The 19527-nt window shown below is 41.2% G+C and overlaps 1 protein-coding gene across 1 annotated transcript in view; it reads right to left on the bottom strand.

The window, feature by feature from the left end:
* Positions 1-19426, bottom strand: part of FRY (FRY microtubule binding protein) — a 256079-nt gene extending 236653 nt beyond the window's left edge. Inside the window, exon 1 of the mRNA XM_066620128.1 lies at positions 19392-19426. The gene's annotated coding sequence lies outside the window, so the exon portion shown is untranslated. The remainder of the gene's footprint in view (positions 1-19391) is intronic.
* Positions 19427-19527: the final 101 nt, after the last annotated feature.

Raw genomic sequence — 19527 nt, 5'->3', positions numbered from 1 at the left:
TACATTTCACTGAGCTCAATTGGATTTATATGCTCTGAGTTACAAAAGTACAGTAATACTTTTGTATGACAGGAGGTCTGGTCTAGAGGGTTGAGCCTCCATTTGCCTGAAGATAACATCCAAAGGTCGTCAGTTCGAAGCCACCGGCACCGTGCGACCTTGAAGCAGCTGACAAGCTGAGCCGAGCTATTCCATCTGCTCTGAGCATGGGAGGATGGAGGCCAGAATGTGTGACCAGATCAAGAAAGAAACATGTGAATGTTGTGGTTTCTTGAAAGATAGAAACCTTCTTTCAAATTGTAAAAATCCCTACGGGGATTTAATTTGCCTGCCTATGTAAACCGCCTTGAATAAAGTCTAAGGAGAAATCTGAGGACCAAGAAAGGTGGTATAGAAATACCTGTATTATTATTATTATTATTATTATTATTATTAATAGCCTTGCCAGATTTAAGAAGATAAGCCTTCAAAGGACAGGAAAAAGAATGTTATAGACAACTCCTTCTGCATTTATAATAATCTTCAAATCAATCTAAAATAATTTTCAAATTAATGTTGCAGTAATCCTGCACTCAGTAAAGATGTCACATATAGACAAAAAGAAAGCCTCAACAGAAATTAGTTTCAACCAAGTGGATCCTTTCCCTTTAAAATGTTGGTTAGAGGTGAGATTCTTTGAAAAAAGCAAAACCATGGATGTGCAGTACAACACACTTGGTTTCTTACCCAGTCATTAATATCTCAGTTTAGTCTGATAGGAGACCCTGAATGCAAACAAATGAACTGAACAAATGTGCTGTGTGCACTACTCTGGCACCATCTTCTGGCCTCTCTACAGTGACGTGTTGCATGTGTAAGGCTAAAATACTACATAGAATTGGGTTTGCCTAAGCTCATTTAAATCCATTGTTTTAGGTGTCCATAACTCTACGCAGAGTTGCACAATCCTTTTTTTTCTTATTTATTTATTTATTTTTAATTAACACACAGAGACATACAAACATATAACATACATTTAGGAGTGCTAAATACCATATACCATATACCATTACTCATTAATCATACTGTATCTCCTAATCTACTACTCATCTACTTCTGCCTCTTATTAGTTTATCCATTTATTTATATAATATATACTAAATTTTCCCTAATGCTCTGTACTATATTTTCTAAATTTTCACTTTCTATCAAACATAAACTTCAATTACTCATTAATATTAAAACAAAAAATCTAATTACCAAAGTATAACATATAAAACAATTCTTCCATCTACTTCTAATTCTTCTACTCATTTATATATTTCTTATATGAAATATAGATTTTTCCTAATTCCCTATAATATATTTTCTAAATATTCACTTTTTATCATCTCAACTAGTTCAATTGCTCATTAATATCAAATAATAATCTAATTTCCAAATTATAATAAAAACAATCTCTTATAATATGTTCTTTACCATTCTCCAATCTAATTCTCTAATCTGATTACATTTTTTTCTTTAACATAATAACCACCTATAAAACAATTCATCCACACGCTAACATTTCCTGCTATTTTTTCTAATTCATTCTAATTCATATATATCAATTTTGTATATATTTATTTTTAAGTAAATTTAAACCAGTTATTAACTAAATAAAATCCTCCAATTTTCTTTAACCCTCAGGTTTCTTTTTCTTTCTTTCTTTCCATTTTTTCTCCTGTTAATATCTTTAATAATTTATCTCCATAACAGAATCCAATAAGCCCACACTTTCTTGTATAAGGCATGTTCATTCTTCCAATTAACTGGGATATGTTTTCTTCTTCTTGTTCCAACAATTTTGTATTTTGTGCACCCATGTTACTCTGTCCATCTTCTCTATTTCAATCTCCATCAGCATCCCCTCTAGATCCTGTTGATTTTCCACTCTTCTAATTTCTGTATTCACTCTTCTGAAGATGATTTCATCCCTCACCATCATCTTTTCTGCTTTCTCCTTCTGTTTATCTTCTGTTTTCTTCACACCTTCCAATTGCTCCTTGCACACATCTATCTGTTGAGAGAGAGTCTTTAAACTGGCCTGAATCTGCAAGGACCAACTCAACTGCTGTCTCCTCATTGTGAGCAATTTTTGCAAATTTTTGAGGATCATTTGAGTCCAAATATCTGGAACAGGCTCCATCTTGCAATTTCTCTCAATCCACAAGATGTCCACAGTGTTTTATTCTCCTTACTTCCACCATGTTTTTTCAGTCAGACATACTTTGAATTTTTCTTACAGATAACAGTGTGATTAATGGAGAAAAACAAAACGAAAGAAACAGTCTCAAGGAGACAAAACTCTTTTAAGTCTAATAAAAATTATGTCCACAAGTAATTCTGGATTTTAGTCCACACACCAAATTATATTTATAATTATAATCCACGACCGATTTATTCCACTACAAAGATAAAGAGCACTTTCAACATCCTTAAAAAGTTTCTCATTAATGCCTTCAGTGTATCCAGGGCTTTTAGCCAAATCAGTCAATCAAAGCCAGGGACAATATTAACACATACTTATCTTAAATTTCCAACTTAAACTTTACGCTTCATGCTTTTTCTTCCATATGGTATCTTAGCACGGAGCCAGCAGCTTGATTGCAGACACTGTACTCCCCCAATACTGTCCCTGACGATTAGGTTAACCTAATCAGAGATGCACAATCCTTGATTGTCGCTAGAACCCAGTGGTTCTCACACTTTTAGCACCGGGACCCACTTTTTAGAATGGGAATCTGTCAGGACCCACCAAAAGTGATGCCATGACTGGAAGTGACATCATCAAGCAGGAATAGTTTTAGCAATCCTAGGCTGCAATCCTACCCATACTTACCCAGGAGTAAGTCCCATTTACTATCATATACACAATAGCCTGTTAAAAGAACAGATCTATAACATTTCCCCAGATGCATTCACATACTATGGTAGCATCAAGTCTAATATGTTAAAAATAAAATATTGAAATGAATGGGGACCCACCTGAAATTGGCTCACGACCCACCTAGTGGGTCCTGACCCACAGTTTGAGAAACACTGCACTAGACAATTCTTAGCATATCATAGGCAGGAGGTCTGGTCTAGAGGGTAGAGCCTCCATTTGCCTGAAGATTAACATCCACAAGGTCGGCAGTTCGAGGCCACCGGCACCGTGCGACCTTGAAGCAGCTGGCAAGCTGCAGCTGAGCTGTTCCATCTGCTCGGAGCGTGGGAGGATGGAGGCCAGAATGTTAAACCAGATCGGAGCGTAACATCTTGAATGTGGTGGTTCTTGAAAGAGAGAACCTTCTTTCAATTTGTGAAAATCCCTGCGTGGATTTAATAAGCCTGCCTGTGTAAACCGCCTTGAATAAAGTCTTGAATAAAGACCAAGAAAGGCGGTATATAAATACTGTATATTATTATTATTATTATTATCATCATACAGTGTTTGTGTTTTGCACACATCTGGATCAGTTCCTTTGTCAGTTCTGTTTTGGTCTTTATTTGCTCTGTACCACTTTGATGTTTTTAGTTAGGTGATAATTAAAATTGTCCTGGTCAACAAACTTTATATATATACAGCAGTCAAAATGAACTGTAATTATATGCAAATGCAGCTTGTTCTGCATATGTGAGCAGACTACACACATGGCCGAAACATAGTGAACATACTGGATATTTTACCAGTTTTGTCCTGTTTCCTTTCAAACTTCCAACAAACATTATTGTTGATCATCAGAACTGACACAATTCTCAACAATTTACTGTACAGGTTGGCTCGGAATTCACAGTGGTCCCATTCGCAGAACCCCCAAAGATGCCGAGATCCACAGATGTTGAAATCCATGGATTTGGGCCCCTTAAAACCTCAGAACTAATTTACCTACATCCCTTCTCTCCTCCTCCCCACGCTTTCCCTTTGTTCTGCCCCTTTTCCTTCTAAGGAATTCCATTCTTATCCTCTCTCCTCTTCTCTCCTTCTTCTAACAGCTTTCTTTAGGGTTTAACCACATGTAATTGTTAGTGGTAGGTTCCCCTTGCACAGATTTAATATTCCCAGTTCAAAACCCATTGTGAGCTCTTGGAGCGCTTTTCAGTAAAAGTCAGTGCATCTTCACCTTTGCTTCTGTTTTCCTCTCACTGCCAAATTACATAGATGGGCCATTAGCCAACACACTGGGTCCCTGTACACAACTGTTTTTTCACCTGTTGTTGGCAACCTTCAGTCTCGAAAGACTATGGTTATGCACTCTGAATGGTGGTTCTGGAACAGCGTCTAGTGTGGCTGAAAAGGCCAATTTGGGAGTGACAATCCCTTCCACACTGGGAGCAAGTGCAGTCTGTCCATGGTCTGTCTCCCTGGCTATGGGCCTTCCTTCTTTGCCTCTTTGCCTCAGACTGTTGGCCAAGTTTCTCTTCAAACTGGGAAAGGCCATGCTGCACAGCCTGCCTCCAAGCGGGCCGCTCAGAGGCCAGGGTTTCCCGCTTGTTGAAGTCCACTCCTAAGGCCTTCAGATCCCTCTTGCAGATGTCCTTGTATCGCAGCTGTGGTCTACCTGTAGGGCGCTTTCCTTGCACGAGTTCTCCATAGAGGAGATCCTTTGGGATCCGGCCATCATCCATTCTCACGACATGACCGAGCCAATGCAGGCGTCTCTGTTTCAGCAGTGCATACGTGCATTTTTCACCATGTGCACATGTAAAAAGCATGGCCAGTAACACTAAGTTTTATTGAGTTCAGTGGAACTTAACCCCAGGTAAGTGTGTATAGGATTGCAGTCCGAGTAGCCCGTACCACACCTGAACATCACTGAGACTAACAGAGGTTTGCTACTCTCCCAGATTAAACAAGATATCTGTATCTGAAAACGCTTATGGCTGCAATTCTGTACACATTTACCTGAGAGTAAGTTTCACAGAACTCAGTGGAGATTACATCTGAGTAGACATGCATAGGATTGTGCTGTAAACGTATATACTCACAGTGAATGTCAAACCATCTGTGAAGTCTGTATGGCAACTGATATGGCCACATTAATCAGAGATATTCTGAAGTTTTTCCCATTTTAGTTCAAACTGTACTACCCTTTATTAAAGGAGCTTGTGTTAAAAGCGCTGTCTCACTTGCCTATCCCTTTTGCTCCAGTGACAGCTCTATCCTTTATCTCAGCAGAAAACAGGCCATTCTACAAAAGACACAAGGTAGTACTTGTAATACAGACTATTATTTGAAGTGGACTGGAGTAAAGAGTAATTTTTCGGAGGCTCACAAGTTGTTACTAGCTACCCAACACTTAAAACCCGACTCAATATTTAAAAGATTTGAAAATCCTAATGTCTATGCAACAAATCAAAAACTCCCTTCTTCTCTCTACATTTTAGGCTGTAAAACTTTAGGTGTGTGCATACATGTAGAGCTTATTAAGAATACATTGTATGGTAGGAGGAGGTCTTTCATTAATGTGGCATGGAGTTAGTGAACATGTTACACAGGGAAAACTGACAGCCCAAACTTATGGGCACTGACTTCCAGATGCTTTGTAAGTGTAAGACGCTTTCCGGTTCCTCTCCAGTATGGGCTTACCACCTGGCAAGAGAACAAATGTTCCTTAAGAGAGGCCGAAACTCCTCTCCCATGCTGGCACCTCTGCATCACCGCACAGAGATTCAGCTGTTGGTCACAGTTCTCTCCCAAGCACCTCACGGCGTTTCATTCAATATGATGTTGCTACTAATAACTAATATTGCTCCTGCCTATAATTGTTATGTAAGCAAGTGGGTGTAGATAGTCCCTAAGGGTATCCAACATACAGACAACTGAACTCATGGACAGTTGTGTTGTACTTTTGTACAGGTGCAGTCTGTCTGCTCCAACATTTTTTGCATAGGTGCAATAGTGCTGGTTTGGAGATGGAGTGAGATGCTGGTTTGTGAGAGGAAGAAAGACACTGCATTTTGGAGACGAAGAAGTGGCAGGAAAGAAGAGCCAGTACAATACTTAATAGAACTGTACTCATGTTTCTCTCTGTGATAAACAGGTTAAAATCATGAACTTGGATCTAACTCCATTTTGTCAGCCTGCAGCCATTTTGCAGCTTCTGTGGGAACTCAGCTAGCTAGAAGGTTAAGAACCAACAATTCTTTATCTTGACTCGCACTATGGCTGGCTGAGAACCAAGGATAACAGGCTTAGCTCAAGGTCTTCCTAACTGGGAACTGGATGCAGTTGTGACTCACCAGTTGCAAGAGGTCAGAGTGATTGACTGACAGTAGTCTCAGGTGATTACATCATTCTCTAGAACACTATTTTCCAACCTGGGGGTCACAACCCCCAAGGGCAGGCATTCCCTACTTTCTTTTGGGACGCAACCCCCTTAAGGAAAGTAGCAACCTGACTGGGGATACATATTGCCATTTGAACAGCACTTCCAGGTTTCACTGCTGCTGCTACCACCAAACTCATGTAGGTTAAAAAGGGATTTTTTTTTTTACTTACATGTGTTTGGTGGCTGCGGCGGCAGCAAAATCCAGAAGTGTCACTCTAAATGGCACTACAAGTCCCCATTCTAATACCACTATATGTCCTTCTTAAGAGGGTAGCATCCCAAAAGAAGTTTGGAAACCACTGCTCTAGAAACTTCAGCTGAACCAAATCTCTGGTTGGCTGAGAGCTAATGTATAAAAAGACCTGTAGTTAGGAAGGGGTGGCCTGCTTGTCACCATTCTACCATGGATGTCTGTTTGTATCCGTGACGGCATGACAGGTAGAAGAGCTGGCCTTTGCTTACGCTCAGAAGTTGGAAAAATTCAAGTGAGAGGTTAAGTAAGCTTAGCTTTATTGTTTTAGCATTGGGTGTGCTTGTCTTTGTTCTCCAAAATACATAAATGCCTTTAAATGTACACATAACCATAATTCTGTTATTTAAATAAATCATTCTATTATTACAAGCTTTTGTTTGAGTACAAAGGAACTGGGATTCATCTAGGTCTGGCCACTCAGGCTACAATCCTATCCACACTTTCCTAGGAGAAAGTCCCATTGACTATAATGGAACTTACTTCTGAGTAGACATGCATAGAATTGAGCTCTCAGTCTACTATCATAGAGCAAACCAGAGTCTTAAGGCTTGAGTCCCTGGAGGTTGGGGGAGTTCAGTCTTACAAGAGCTGAGGAGTTAGCTTGCAGGACTTCAGCAACCCCTGGGCTAAAGGACTGGCTGTTTTAGCAGGGGTGGTGGTAGAAACTGGAGGGCACTTGCCCTGAGGACTTTTACACCCTTCTGTCAGTGTGTGTGGTCATTAACGGGTGCTTGTATGTAAGAACATTTATTCATCATTTAGCTTGATGGCCTGGGAACTTTACCCTGCTCATGGAGGTTTGAGGCCCTTGAGAGTGAAAGACACATAAGAAATAAATAGGAACATGCACTTCTGACTTACTGGGAGTGTTAAAGCAGTGAGCCAGGAGTATGTAAGATCAAGGAGTGCCCTGTGAGTAGGACTCCTACATGTAACACTCTCCAACCAATACAAATGCAAATTGTAACTTGTAGTTGCAGTTTACAACTTGCATTTTACAAATGCAGCCCTTCCATCTAGCTGTTCTAAAGCCTATTTTGTAAATTACACAACAAAAAAGTAGGGTTACCCTACTAGGGAATGAATTATTGTCTATTTTATATATAATTGTTTATAGAAATATTTGTATCCTTTTTTCAAGCACTACAGAGAGTTGCTCACAATTTTGTTTATATCATGAATAAGTACATAATGTTTTAACATAAGCACAGGCCAGAACCTAACTTCATCTTAAGTAGGAACTACCTGTGTCAAGCTAGGAGTATGTAAAGCTGGGGCCATATGTATCTTTAACTGCCTAGCAATTGCACAAGGAAACCACTGCTGTATATACATGATTTCCCCAGACTTGATCCAAGTCTGGGGCTGTTATTTGCAGCCCCAGTTAGACATTCTGATTAACTGTTCAGGATGAGGCACAGCCAACTGAGTTTATACTGACCTCTGCTTCCTGCTGAAAAGCTAATTAGAGCCCCTGCTGCTACTTGAACAGTCAGAGGGATAATTGTGTTGCATTAATGTTGTTTATATCTACATGTACAAGTATACATATACAAATCAATCAAAATGGCTTTGGTGAACTAGTCACAAGGTTTCCTTGTGTGCTGTCTAATGATTTAAAATGTATTTGAAGTAGGAATGAACATCAAAGAGAACAGCATATAAATCATTCCTAATCTTAGGTGCATATCAATTATTCAGTAGTTTAGCCCTTCTTGTGCTCTCTTATAGGCAGGTCACCATGACAACATCACACTTCACCCCTTATCTTAAATGTGAAATCTGTAAACCAATATCAGCTTCAACTGTTGCATTACTTGCTGTGGCACTATATTGCCATATCATCAATGAACAATTTTCATTATTTGAATTACTTTTCACTTAATTCACATTTGAATTATGTTTCCCCAAGTATATAGGGCTAGCAATTGTTTAAATGTTAGTGTGGATACAGCCTAAGGCTCCAATTCCATGTGCGCCACCCGTTGGCAGCATGCTTCCTGTGCTGATGCTGATTGCCATAGAGTAGTTAGCGCCAGTTGTAAAAGGTTCCTCAAGGTAAAGGGATGTTTGTTCCCTTACCTTGGGGCTGCATTGCAGCTGCACTGGAAAGTTGGATATGATTAAGCTGGGAATCAGGACTTTGCCAGGTCAAATTTTAGCTTTGCCATAAACTCACTAGATGGCCTTAAGCAAGCCATTTTCTCTAAGCCTCAGCTGCAATATAGGGATAATACACACCTTACTGGTGTGTTACAGGTTACAGGTTATAAGGATTAAAATCAAGATAATGTACATGAAGCATTTTGCATACTAACAAAAAAACACTATGCAGATGCCAAGTCTTAGTTTTTATATCCCCCCCCCCCCCAGGAAGAGGCAGTCACATACTAGAGTATTATAAAGTCAATCAAACTATTTGGTATAGTTATGAAAGAGTTTATTTGAATCTGGGCTCTCAGCATCTAACTCTAGAACTCATTTAAAGCCCAGCCTGAAATATATGAATTTGTAACAAAGAAAGCAACACTCACCAGGAGCAAAAAATGCATTACTGTCACACTGAGTGGCCACAGTCTGTCCTCAATACATCTAGGACTAGAAGTCAGAGATTCAGGTTCACAAAATGTGTCTTTCATGCAGACTTGAGCACTAATGCCTCTGTCTTCAGCAATTAAGCACTGTTACTGATCAGGTTGGTGTGACAAAGTGATCAGACGGAGTTTATAAGCAACCTTTTGGATAGTCAGGAACAAAAAATAACATTGTCTAGAAAAAACTTTTTGAATATCACAACATGCTTACAAAATTAATACAAAGAGCAAACATAATTTTAAACATTACCATTATGGATGAGAAATTGCAAAAATATAAGCAAAAGGCGGTAGTCTTATAGCTATAAATACCATTTTTGAGATCCTTTGTGTACAATTATAAAATATTACATGTATTGACTGAAAATTCCACAAGATTAGCAGCCTAACCCTATGGAAGGGCTGCACCAGGGGAACAGGTGTTCCGCTGGTGCATGATGTTGCAAAAACTCTGTAAAGCACTTTGCAACATTGATCTTAGCTGACAGGAACACCCGCTGAACCACGTAAGTCCATGTAAGTCCAGCACAGGGACAGGCAGGGGGGGATGCAAAAAGGGGCATAACAAGGTAAGGAGAGGGCAATGACAGGACAGGGATGGATGGGGCAGGATCAGGGACACTGGCATGCTATATCCTATCCCCCTTCCCGAGCCAAATCCACCTGTATGGATCAACTTGGACTTGTGCCAGATTTAGCTGGCACAGATCCAAGTTGATTGATTGTGGCTACTGGGGCTTACTCAGGGGCAAAGGGACACATGTCCCTTTACCCCCAGGAGACCTCCAACAGCCAAAATTCCCGTACAAGATGCAGCATAGCTTGTGCTGGTGCTGCTGCATTGCTGTGTGAAAATTCAGTTAGGTTTGACCTATAGGTGAATTAAACATGGATTAAATTATCCATACCAATTCCAATTGCCCTCTTTCCTAATATAATATATTTTCATAGCAATTCCACAGTTGTATTGTGTGGAATCTTCATCAGAAGAACTTTTGTAACATATTCTGGATATAACTTTATATGTATAGTAAAGCTGTTCAATATCATTTGTATTCCAAGTACTGACTGCCATCTAAAAAAAGAACACTTAAGGCATACACTCGGGTGAATAAATGGGAATAGTTGAATGACAATGTGAAAGGCACTATTGTACCCATACAATACATAGCTGCCTATCTGAAGTAGTATCAATTTATACTGTCTTGGCATCAGTGTAAAATTAACTGTGTGAGAGAAAGAGAACAAGGGTAACGTAGCCAGTTTCTAATGCATTAGTATAAGCATAATTCCGCTGTACCAAAAAAGTTTCAAAAACCTATCCCTCAGAAACAAACTTTGTATGTGATCTGAGAATATCTCACACAGGCTTCAGTGTCAATACAAACAGTACAACCACTTATACAGAGGTTGCTAAAAATTTTATCAGGAAGTTTCCTACTACACAATTGCCTTTTTTGTTTTTTTGTTTGTTTTTTGTTTTTTTAAGAACATGATAGGCTATATAAAGCCATACACTCTAATAACATGAGATAGAAGACCCTCTCATGTATTCATGTCAGCAAATCTCTTGTGAACATGGAGGGGGAGGGGAAGACAACAATTATTTAATTGCACATACCCTCTTACTACAAAAATATAGATAGCAATCCAGCAGTTAGCTAGCGTAGTGTAGTGGCTAAAAGCCTGATCGATGAATCAGAACTTTTCTGATCCCTACAATGAACTACTAGGTGGCCGACAAGCTTCACAGCTTTGACATAAGCTAGGCATAAACGGCACTGCTTGATAATTGGGCTCTTCCAGCATCTCAACTGCGTCTCCCTACCTCATCCCTCTTGGTCTGCCCCTTTCTCCGTAGCATTCCATCTGAGGCCTCCTCCTAGAGCAGGGGTGCTCAAACTTTCAACTTTAGGGATGCTGGACCTTTAACAAGTGTATAGAAGAGAGAATTTCAGCAGGTGTAGCTTGTCATCTGTGGGATGACAAGTTGCACCTGCTGCAATTCTCTCTTCTATACACTTGTTAAAGGTCCAGCATCCCTAAAGTTGAAAGTTTGAGCACCCCTGTCCTAGAGCCTTGGCAGAAGAGGTGCTGCTGAAGGGAGGTATTGGGAAAGTCAAATTATCATGTGGGCCAGATAAAGAGCTTCCAAGGAACCAGCCTGTGGGCCTTAGAATGACAACTCTGCTCTAATAGTATACAGCCACATTAAGTTAGTAGGATACTACAAAGAGTCTTCAGGTGCAATCCTAACCCCTGATGTCAATGCTTTCCAGCACTATCATAGCAGTGCCAATGGGACATGTGCCGCCTCGTGCAGTTGGGTGTCACTCACAGAGGCCTCCTCAAAGTAAGGAAATGTTTGTTCCCTTACCTCAGAGCTGCATTGTCCTTATGTCAGTGCTTTCCAGCACTGACATAAGGTGTTAGGATTGCGCCCTTCATCACTTAACACTTTTTGGAACAGGCAAGCAAGCCAATAATAAAATATTATTTTCTGAACATAATTGAACATAATAAAATAAGTATTATTATGAAGACTAAATCCTTACTTAGTGGGCAAATAGGCATCTTTTAAAATGGTGGATCTGAAAACTGGAAGTGACATTTTTAGGCTTTCTCTGGGCCAGAAAGGCCTTCTGAGGCCTCCAAAAGGTCTAACACCATCACTTCTTTTACCAAAAAACACTTCTTTTAGGCCTTTCGGAGGCCTCAGAAGGCCTTCTAAGGATTGGTAAAAGGGCCTGAAGAAACAAAAACGAACAAAAGAAAGGGAGGTGGGGAAACGGGGTCGCAGCAGTCCCCCTTTTGAAAACTGCAATCCTGGCCCCTGTGCCATCTGGGGCCAGGACCGCAAAATACCGCCCCCCAGGGCATTTGTCCCCCGATTCCCCCCCAGGTATGCCAGTGTTTCTTCTGTTTATTAGGGTGAGAGCTACTGTCCCTTTTCACCACAGCATGGCTTCTTTTTCAGTGGCTGTTGCTGGTGTTCTTTCTGCATCCTTTTCAGTTTCTGAGTGGTTTAAGGACAGGGAGCCATTTATTAAGTTAAGGCCCAATCCTATCCAATTTTCCAGTGCCGGTATAGCAGTGCCAATGGAGCATGCACTGCATCCTTTGGTGGGGGGGCAATCACAGAGGCCTCCTCAAGGTATGGGAACATTTATTCCCTTACCTCGGGGCTGCATTACAGCTACACCAGTGCTGGAAAGTTGAATAGGATTGGGCTCTTATTTTACTATGTAAACTGCTTTGTGAACTACTTTTGATTGAAAAGTGGCATATAAATATTCTTAAAAATAATAAACTGTTTCCTTTTAAGAAAGAACTGGCACCTAGAATTCTTCAATAAATCTCCAATACCTGGAGGAGCCAATTGCGGACTTATATAAAGTAGCTTACAAAATGTAATACTGAATTATTCAGTGAAGTGCAGAAAAACTGGTAATGCTGAACAGTCAAATTCTACTTCTATATATAGAAAGAGATGAAAACCAGCTGCCAATATTCTGTCCTAGTCCCTCAGCAGTCCATCACACTTGTGTGCCCAAGACACAGAACATGAACAGGTCTAACGCCCAGCTGAGTTGCATATCCAAGGCTATGCCTATTTTCTCTCTATAAATGAACAACTGCCATATAACTGCCATACATTTCCTATAAGGAAAAGTAACATGTTCCACCTTCCCTTCAGACCAGATAATGGGTGGCCCACCCTCAATGACAGGGGTGTAATGAAGAAAGAGTAGATATGAATGTGCAGAGAGCACATTGACCTGCATTGTTGCACACCTGGGTCATCATAACATACAAGCCATTCCTTTGCATATACTCTACACATTACAATGACGGGCACATCACTGTATTTCAGAAGAATGCATATGCAGATCAATGATGTCAAACTCATTTCATACAGATGGCCAAAATTAGCATTCATGGGCCAGTTGAGTGCCAGAAGTGACATCATTAAGCAAAAGATGACATCATTAAGCAGATGATGGCCAGAAATAAGCACTTTGTTCTCACTTAGAAATTCATTAGCTGCAAATGACAGAAGAGAAAATGTGCAAATCTTGTTAGAATTTTGAAGATATGAGACAGCCCAATTATCACTCTGGGAAAGCTGAATTATAATGGGGGGCAGATAAATTGCTTCCAGGGGCTGAATTCAGCCCGTGGGACTTATGTTTGACACCCCATTCTAGATTGCAAGCACATTATTTGTATGGCTTCTTTATAAGAGTGCTGAAAATCTTAACAATCTGCTTCAAGTTAAACTGGAAGAGTTTACTTCTTATGTATTTAGTCTTAAGACAAACAAGCATAATTATTAAAATTTGTTTTTGATTTTGTACAGAAATATGTGATTACTCAGGGAATGACTGAGACAGACCAAGACATTTGTTTGAAAATCATTCAGTGACATAAGGATTTTCAAATGGCAAGAAGTGCCCAAATGAGGTCATTCTAAAGGGTGTTTTGTGTCATTTCTTTCAGCAGTCATGCTTCAAAACACTGCTGGGTGCCACGTGCAAAATTCCAGAGTAATATGGCTATCCAACACATAATTACAACAGCTATAATTCAGAGATGGGTAGCTGATGTTGCTAAAAGATTATTTAAAATGCATCAAATAGAAATGGATGCAGTACACATGTACAAGGACCTAAAAAAAACATGCAGTTAAAGAGACAACTGACACAAGCTCTCCTTTTGCTATTTTCCAATATTCATTATTCTTTCTAACTAATAGTCTACAGCTCTACCAATAAAGTACAACTATTTGTCTTTGTGATTATGGATTTCATTTACCATATAATATATACAAAATCTTTAGCTTCAAACATAAGAACATAAGAACAGCCCCACTGGATCAGGCCATAGGCCCATCTAGTCCAGCTTCCTGTATCTCACAGTGGCCCACCAAATGCCCCAGGGAGCAAACCAGATAACAAGAGACCTCATCCTGGTGCCCTCCCTTGCATCTGGCATTCTGACATAACCCATTTCTAAAATCAGGAGGTTGTGCATACACATCATGGCTTGTACCCCATAATGGATTTTTCCTCCAGAAACTTGTCCAATCCCCTTTTAAAGGCATCTAGGCTAGACACCAGCACCACATCCTGTGGCAAGGAGTTCCACAGACCGACCACACGCTGAGTAAAGAAATATTTTCTTTTGTCTGTCCTAACCCGCCCAACACTCAATTTTAGTGGATGTCCTCTGGTTCTGGTATTATGTGAAAGTGTAAAGAGCATCTCCCTATCCACTCTGTCCATCCCCTGCATAATTTTGTATGTCTCAATCATGTCCCCCCTCAGGCGTCTCTTTTCTAGGCTGAAGAGGCCCAAATGCCGTAGCCTTTCCTCATAAGGAAGGTGCCCCAGCCCCATAATCATCTTAGTCGCTCTCTTTTGCACCTTTTCCATTTCCACTATGTCTTTTTTGAGATGCGGTGACCAGAACTGGACACAATACTCCAGGTGTGGCCTTACCATAGTTTTATATCATATAAGACTATAACATATAGTCTTATATCTGACATAAAAATTAAGCTGAAGACTATTATATCAGTTAAGAATTACAAGTACTTAAGAAGCTATTTCTACAAAATCTACCCACTGCAATTTAACGCATCACAATTCTAATATGAGAAATAATTTTGCAAACAATTTATACACAGACACTGTGTGTTATAAAGTCTGCCTGATCTTTCATCAATTAACAAACATATTACAACAGGCACATTGTGGGCGCAATCCAAAGTGCCATGTCGGCTGGCACAAGTCCCTTGTGCTGGCTGAAGATTGTCACAAAAGTGCCATAAAGCACTTTCATGCCACTCTCAGGGTAGATAGGCTGGTGCATGTGTGTACACTGGCCTCCCTGCATTGACGTGAGCCCCGGGGCCCGGTACATTTGCACTGGCTGAGCTTGGCCAGCGCAGAGGTCAAGGAGGAGCATGGGGAGGGCGAGGAGGAGGTAGGAGTGAGGTGTTTCAGGGCGGGGGGAGGGAGAGTGGCGGGCGGGCAGGCAGGAAGTGAGAGGCGGGGCCAGGATCTGTTACTTGCGCCAAATCCTAACCCCTTTTTGGGGCGGCCCAGGGCAGTCCTGGACTGCTCAGACTTGCGCCACCAATTTCGGTGGCGCAGATCCAAGTAGCCCCATGGGGGCTGCTGCAGCTCTCCCCAGGGCAAGGGGAATTATTTCCCCTTACCTCGGGCTGAGCCTCAGACAACCTGAAACTTGCACTGGATACAGCACAGGCTCTCCGGCCTGCCCGCAAGTTAGGATTGCGCTGTGTGTCTTTATTTAAAAGTTTTTTATCCTGTCTTTCCTCTGCCGGAACACTCTGTGCCTAAGAAATGGGTTTGAATAACTTCAAAACAACTTATTTAGCTACCCATAACTTATAAAGCTAAATATCATCACCACCACCATTTTGTAAATTAGTTCTTACTTTCCACTCATATATGCATTTAGAGTACAACAAAAAAGTTAGTCTTTGCTACTTGTACTTGTTCCACTGGAATCCTACCCCAGAAATGCAGCCCACAAAAATTTTGAAACTGGAGACTTGGAATCACTCTCATTCAGATCCAGTCACTTTTCATGTGATTTCCTACTTCACATCATCATCATACGTTACTATCATACATAGTAAAGTTTCAAAGCTTTTTGTTCATTACAAAGTATTCGGGGCAGTACATGGTATATTTGCTACACAAATGTCCACCGTCTGCCATAGTGGAAAATACCATACAAAACTAAATTCAAATATCAGTTCTGCCATAATTTTTGAAGATGGCTTTAGATAAGCCACTATTTTCTCTGTGTCAGCACCACCCTCTACATATAATATGGTAAATAAGAGCGTGTGCTGACTTCACAGGGTTGTTGTAAAGATTGCAACAACATAATTCACGTGTAATACTCTGATAAATGATAAGTATTATTACAGGTTGAGTATCCCTTACCGAACTGGTTGGGCCAAGAAGGTGCCTGAATTTTGGATTTGTTTGGATTTTGGAATACAGTAATTGCATAAATATGCTTCCTCTTGCTGTTTTCACTGTTACCCAATGTCTGTTGGCCTCTTTGACATTTTTGAACGATGTTTGTACAGGTACACACCTCAGAGCAGAGAACAGAACTTACAGCCTGCACTTGCACTATACCTGGAAATTAGCACAAGACCTTCTAGTGTTCACACTACAAAAAATAAGCCCTGGACAAAAAAGTCTAGATTTCAGAACAGTCTGAATATTTCAAAAGTCCAGATAAGGGATATTCTATCTGTATTAGTGACAGCAGGCAGGAAAATTCCCTCTAGCTTTTTCGCAGTTGCTTTCTGACCCGTCAGAACTGTAAAGATTGGTATTGCCCTACAATCCACAGGTTGTGGGTATGGTATGAAGTCAATGCCAGAGATAAACATTTCATTCTGCAAACAGAAGCTCCCAGATATGTGGATAATATCTAGTTCCCTAAATGAATATGCTGAAGGAGTGCCTACACTGAAAATCTATCCTATGTACAAGATGTGTCCAAGTCTGAATGAGTCCAGACTCAGGAGTGTGAATGGCCCTTTTTGTCTTCCTTTACTTTTCCTTCCTTTATTGTATTCCAATACTGCAATATTGTGAACTTCTTAATTTACTTGTAAAGAGTGTTGTGACACTTTAAAGACCAACAAATTTATTGTAGCATATATATAATCTATAAAGAATTCAAAACACACAGAAAATGCTGCTTTGTTCTACTACCGTTGGAAACAGTTTAATCACAAAATAAAAATTATAATTTTTGTTAAGACAATGAAAGCAAATGCTTTCATAATTCAAAATGTCATTACAATATTTCTCCCTATTTTACTCAAAGTTATTAGAGCTGCTATCATAAAACACATTTATATACACATAAAATCTCCCTGACATGAACAGTGCCTGAATACATGTAATTGACTAATTGTAAATATGGTTTTAGCCTAAAGGTATATCTGAAGGCACAATACAAAGTTAAGTTTGATCCTATTGTTTGATCCCATGAATAAAGTCTACACATCTCACATATCCTACCTAAAAGCTTCAAAGGGGCTCATGATGTACTTACTAATTGACTGCTCCTAATGGAATCAAAGGCTAGCATTACTCCCATCATCAGAGGAGTAATATAAATTGGTTTTAAGTAGCATCTCTTCTTCCAAATCATGCTTTTAATGGTTTGATATATAACAGCATTTAATCAATTGAGTTATAGGGTAAAGGAGAGTTAATAGTAAGGAGTTAATACTAAGAAGAGTAAGCACTCCGTGAAATACAACACATCAGATGTGTTACAAATCTAATAATTTTAATAAGCTAATTAACACAGTAATTTAGAGGGGAAAAACAACACATATAATAAAACAATTGCCCTGATCCAAAATACATTAACATGGAAATAAGTACTTCTTGGAGCAGAACTGTGACACATATATGCTATAAATAAAAGTTACAGAGACTTCAGTGTAACTTACTTCCAAATAAATACACAGTATTGAGAACCACAGCCTACACAGCAGTCTAGACAGAAAGCTTCAAAATGACCCTATTTAGTAATATGCATTAAAAATATTATTAGAAATGGCCCATGAGATCATTTCCCCTTTCAGTACTTAAATATGGATTAAACTATTTATAAAGATACATAAACACAGCGACCAAAAATAAGTTGGTTGGCACATGGTGCCTATAAGCAGGCAGGTTATTTCTTAAGATCTTACTTCAAACCAGAGAGGGCAGCAATCTCCACACATAAATCCATTAGCATCCAACTGGTCACTGAGGAAAAACAAACATTCTTGAGGAAAGGAGGAGAAGGAGTAGGATAGGTGCCCTAAATAGCTATAGAGACACTCCAGTTTCCTTCACAAGGAAGCCAGAAATGAGGGCAAGGGCTTCATGTCTCCAAATGAAAGGAGGATAAATGGCTTTTTGTTGAAAACTGACACGTCCTGGTCTCACAGGCGACCATGGTAGGGATCATATCAAAGGGGCAGTGAAAGATGAGAGACAATGAAGCGCGATGGGAGAGGGCAGGCTGGGCAGCTGATGGGGCAATAATCAATGCAGTGACAGGATTCTAAAGGCAGGGTGAGATTAGTCAATTACAGGGTAGTCATTTTCAAACACTGTGCCATGGCACACTGGTGTGCCGTGAATGGTCTGCAGGTGTGAGGCGGGAGTTGGGGGGGTGTCATTTATTAGTAGGGCTATTGGAGAATGTGAGCCCCCCCCCAACCACCATGGTGTGCCTTGTCAATTGTCAAAATACTGGTGGTGTGCCTTGACCACTTTAGTGCCTTGTCAGTGTGCCCTGAGTTGAAAAAGGTTGACAGTCACTGTTATAGGGAACCAAAGAGGGTAAGGCACAGGGATATGTGATGGGTGGGGAGACAGGTGAGGCACAGCCTCCCCACTGGAGTCCTTTGAAAAGTGTCACCACCACGTGAGGTGTTCAAGCACCAACAATCCACACACTCTGTGCGTGGGTTGTGGATGCTTGGGCGCACTTTTCGAAGGACTCTGGTGGGGAGGCTCTGCCTCAAGAGTGTGTGGGTGCTTGGGTGCCTCACACAGAGGTGGCTTTGAAGGATTCCAGAGAGGAGGCTCTGCCTCAAGAGCGCAAGGGTTGAGGGTGCTTGGGCACCTCACACAGCGGCTGTGCTTTTCAAAGGATTCTGGTGAGGAGGCTCTGCCTCACAGGGCGGCGGCAGTGCTTTTCAAAGGGCTCTACCTCACCCGCCAACCCACCCACCACATGCCCCTGCTGCAAGGAAAGGGGAGGGGGTGGAAGGGGTGGTCTTGGGGAGATGAAGGGAGAGGGATGCCGTGGCGAGGGGGGAGGGGGGAGAGAGAAGGAGGTGGGCTTCAACTCCATGAGGGAGGCTGGGGAGCCTGTGAGGAGAAAGACACACATAAATTAAAGTGTGGGGGGGCGGGGGGGAGAGAGGCTGAGACAAGGATGGGGGTTATCCCAACTCCAGGGTAAACTTTGGCGCGCGCGCGCGCGCGCACGCACACACGCGCACACACACAGCCCACAAGTGGTGTGGGGGAGGGGGATACATGACCTCCCCCTCCCCCTCAGGGCGCGGCTCCTCTCGCACACTCGCCTCGAGCCTCCTCACGGGGGAGCGACCCCTGCACGCCTCCCCAGACTCACCCTCCTGCTCCCACTGCCGCTGGTGGTGGTGGTGCTGCTGCTGCTGCTGCTGCTGGAGAGGAACAGGCAGCAGCGGAGCCGGCGGCCGGTCCTTGTCCCTCCCTCCTGTCAAGTGGAGCCCGTCCCCCGCCCTCCA

Source organism: Tiliqua scincoides, chromosome 3 (assembly GCF_035046505.1).
Source record: "Tiliqua scincoides isolate rTilSci1 chromosome 3, rTilSci1.hap2, whole genome shotgun sequence".
NCBI lineage: Eukaryota > Metazoa > Chordata > Lepidosauria > Squamata > Scincidae > Tiliqua > Tiliqua scincoides.
The sequence above is the reverse complement of the archived record's forward strand: the minus strand, read 5'-3'. Positions and strand labels throughout refer to the sequence as shown.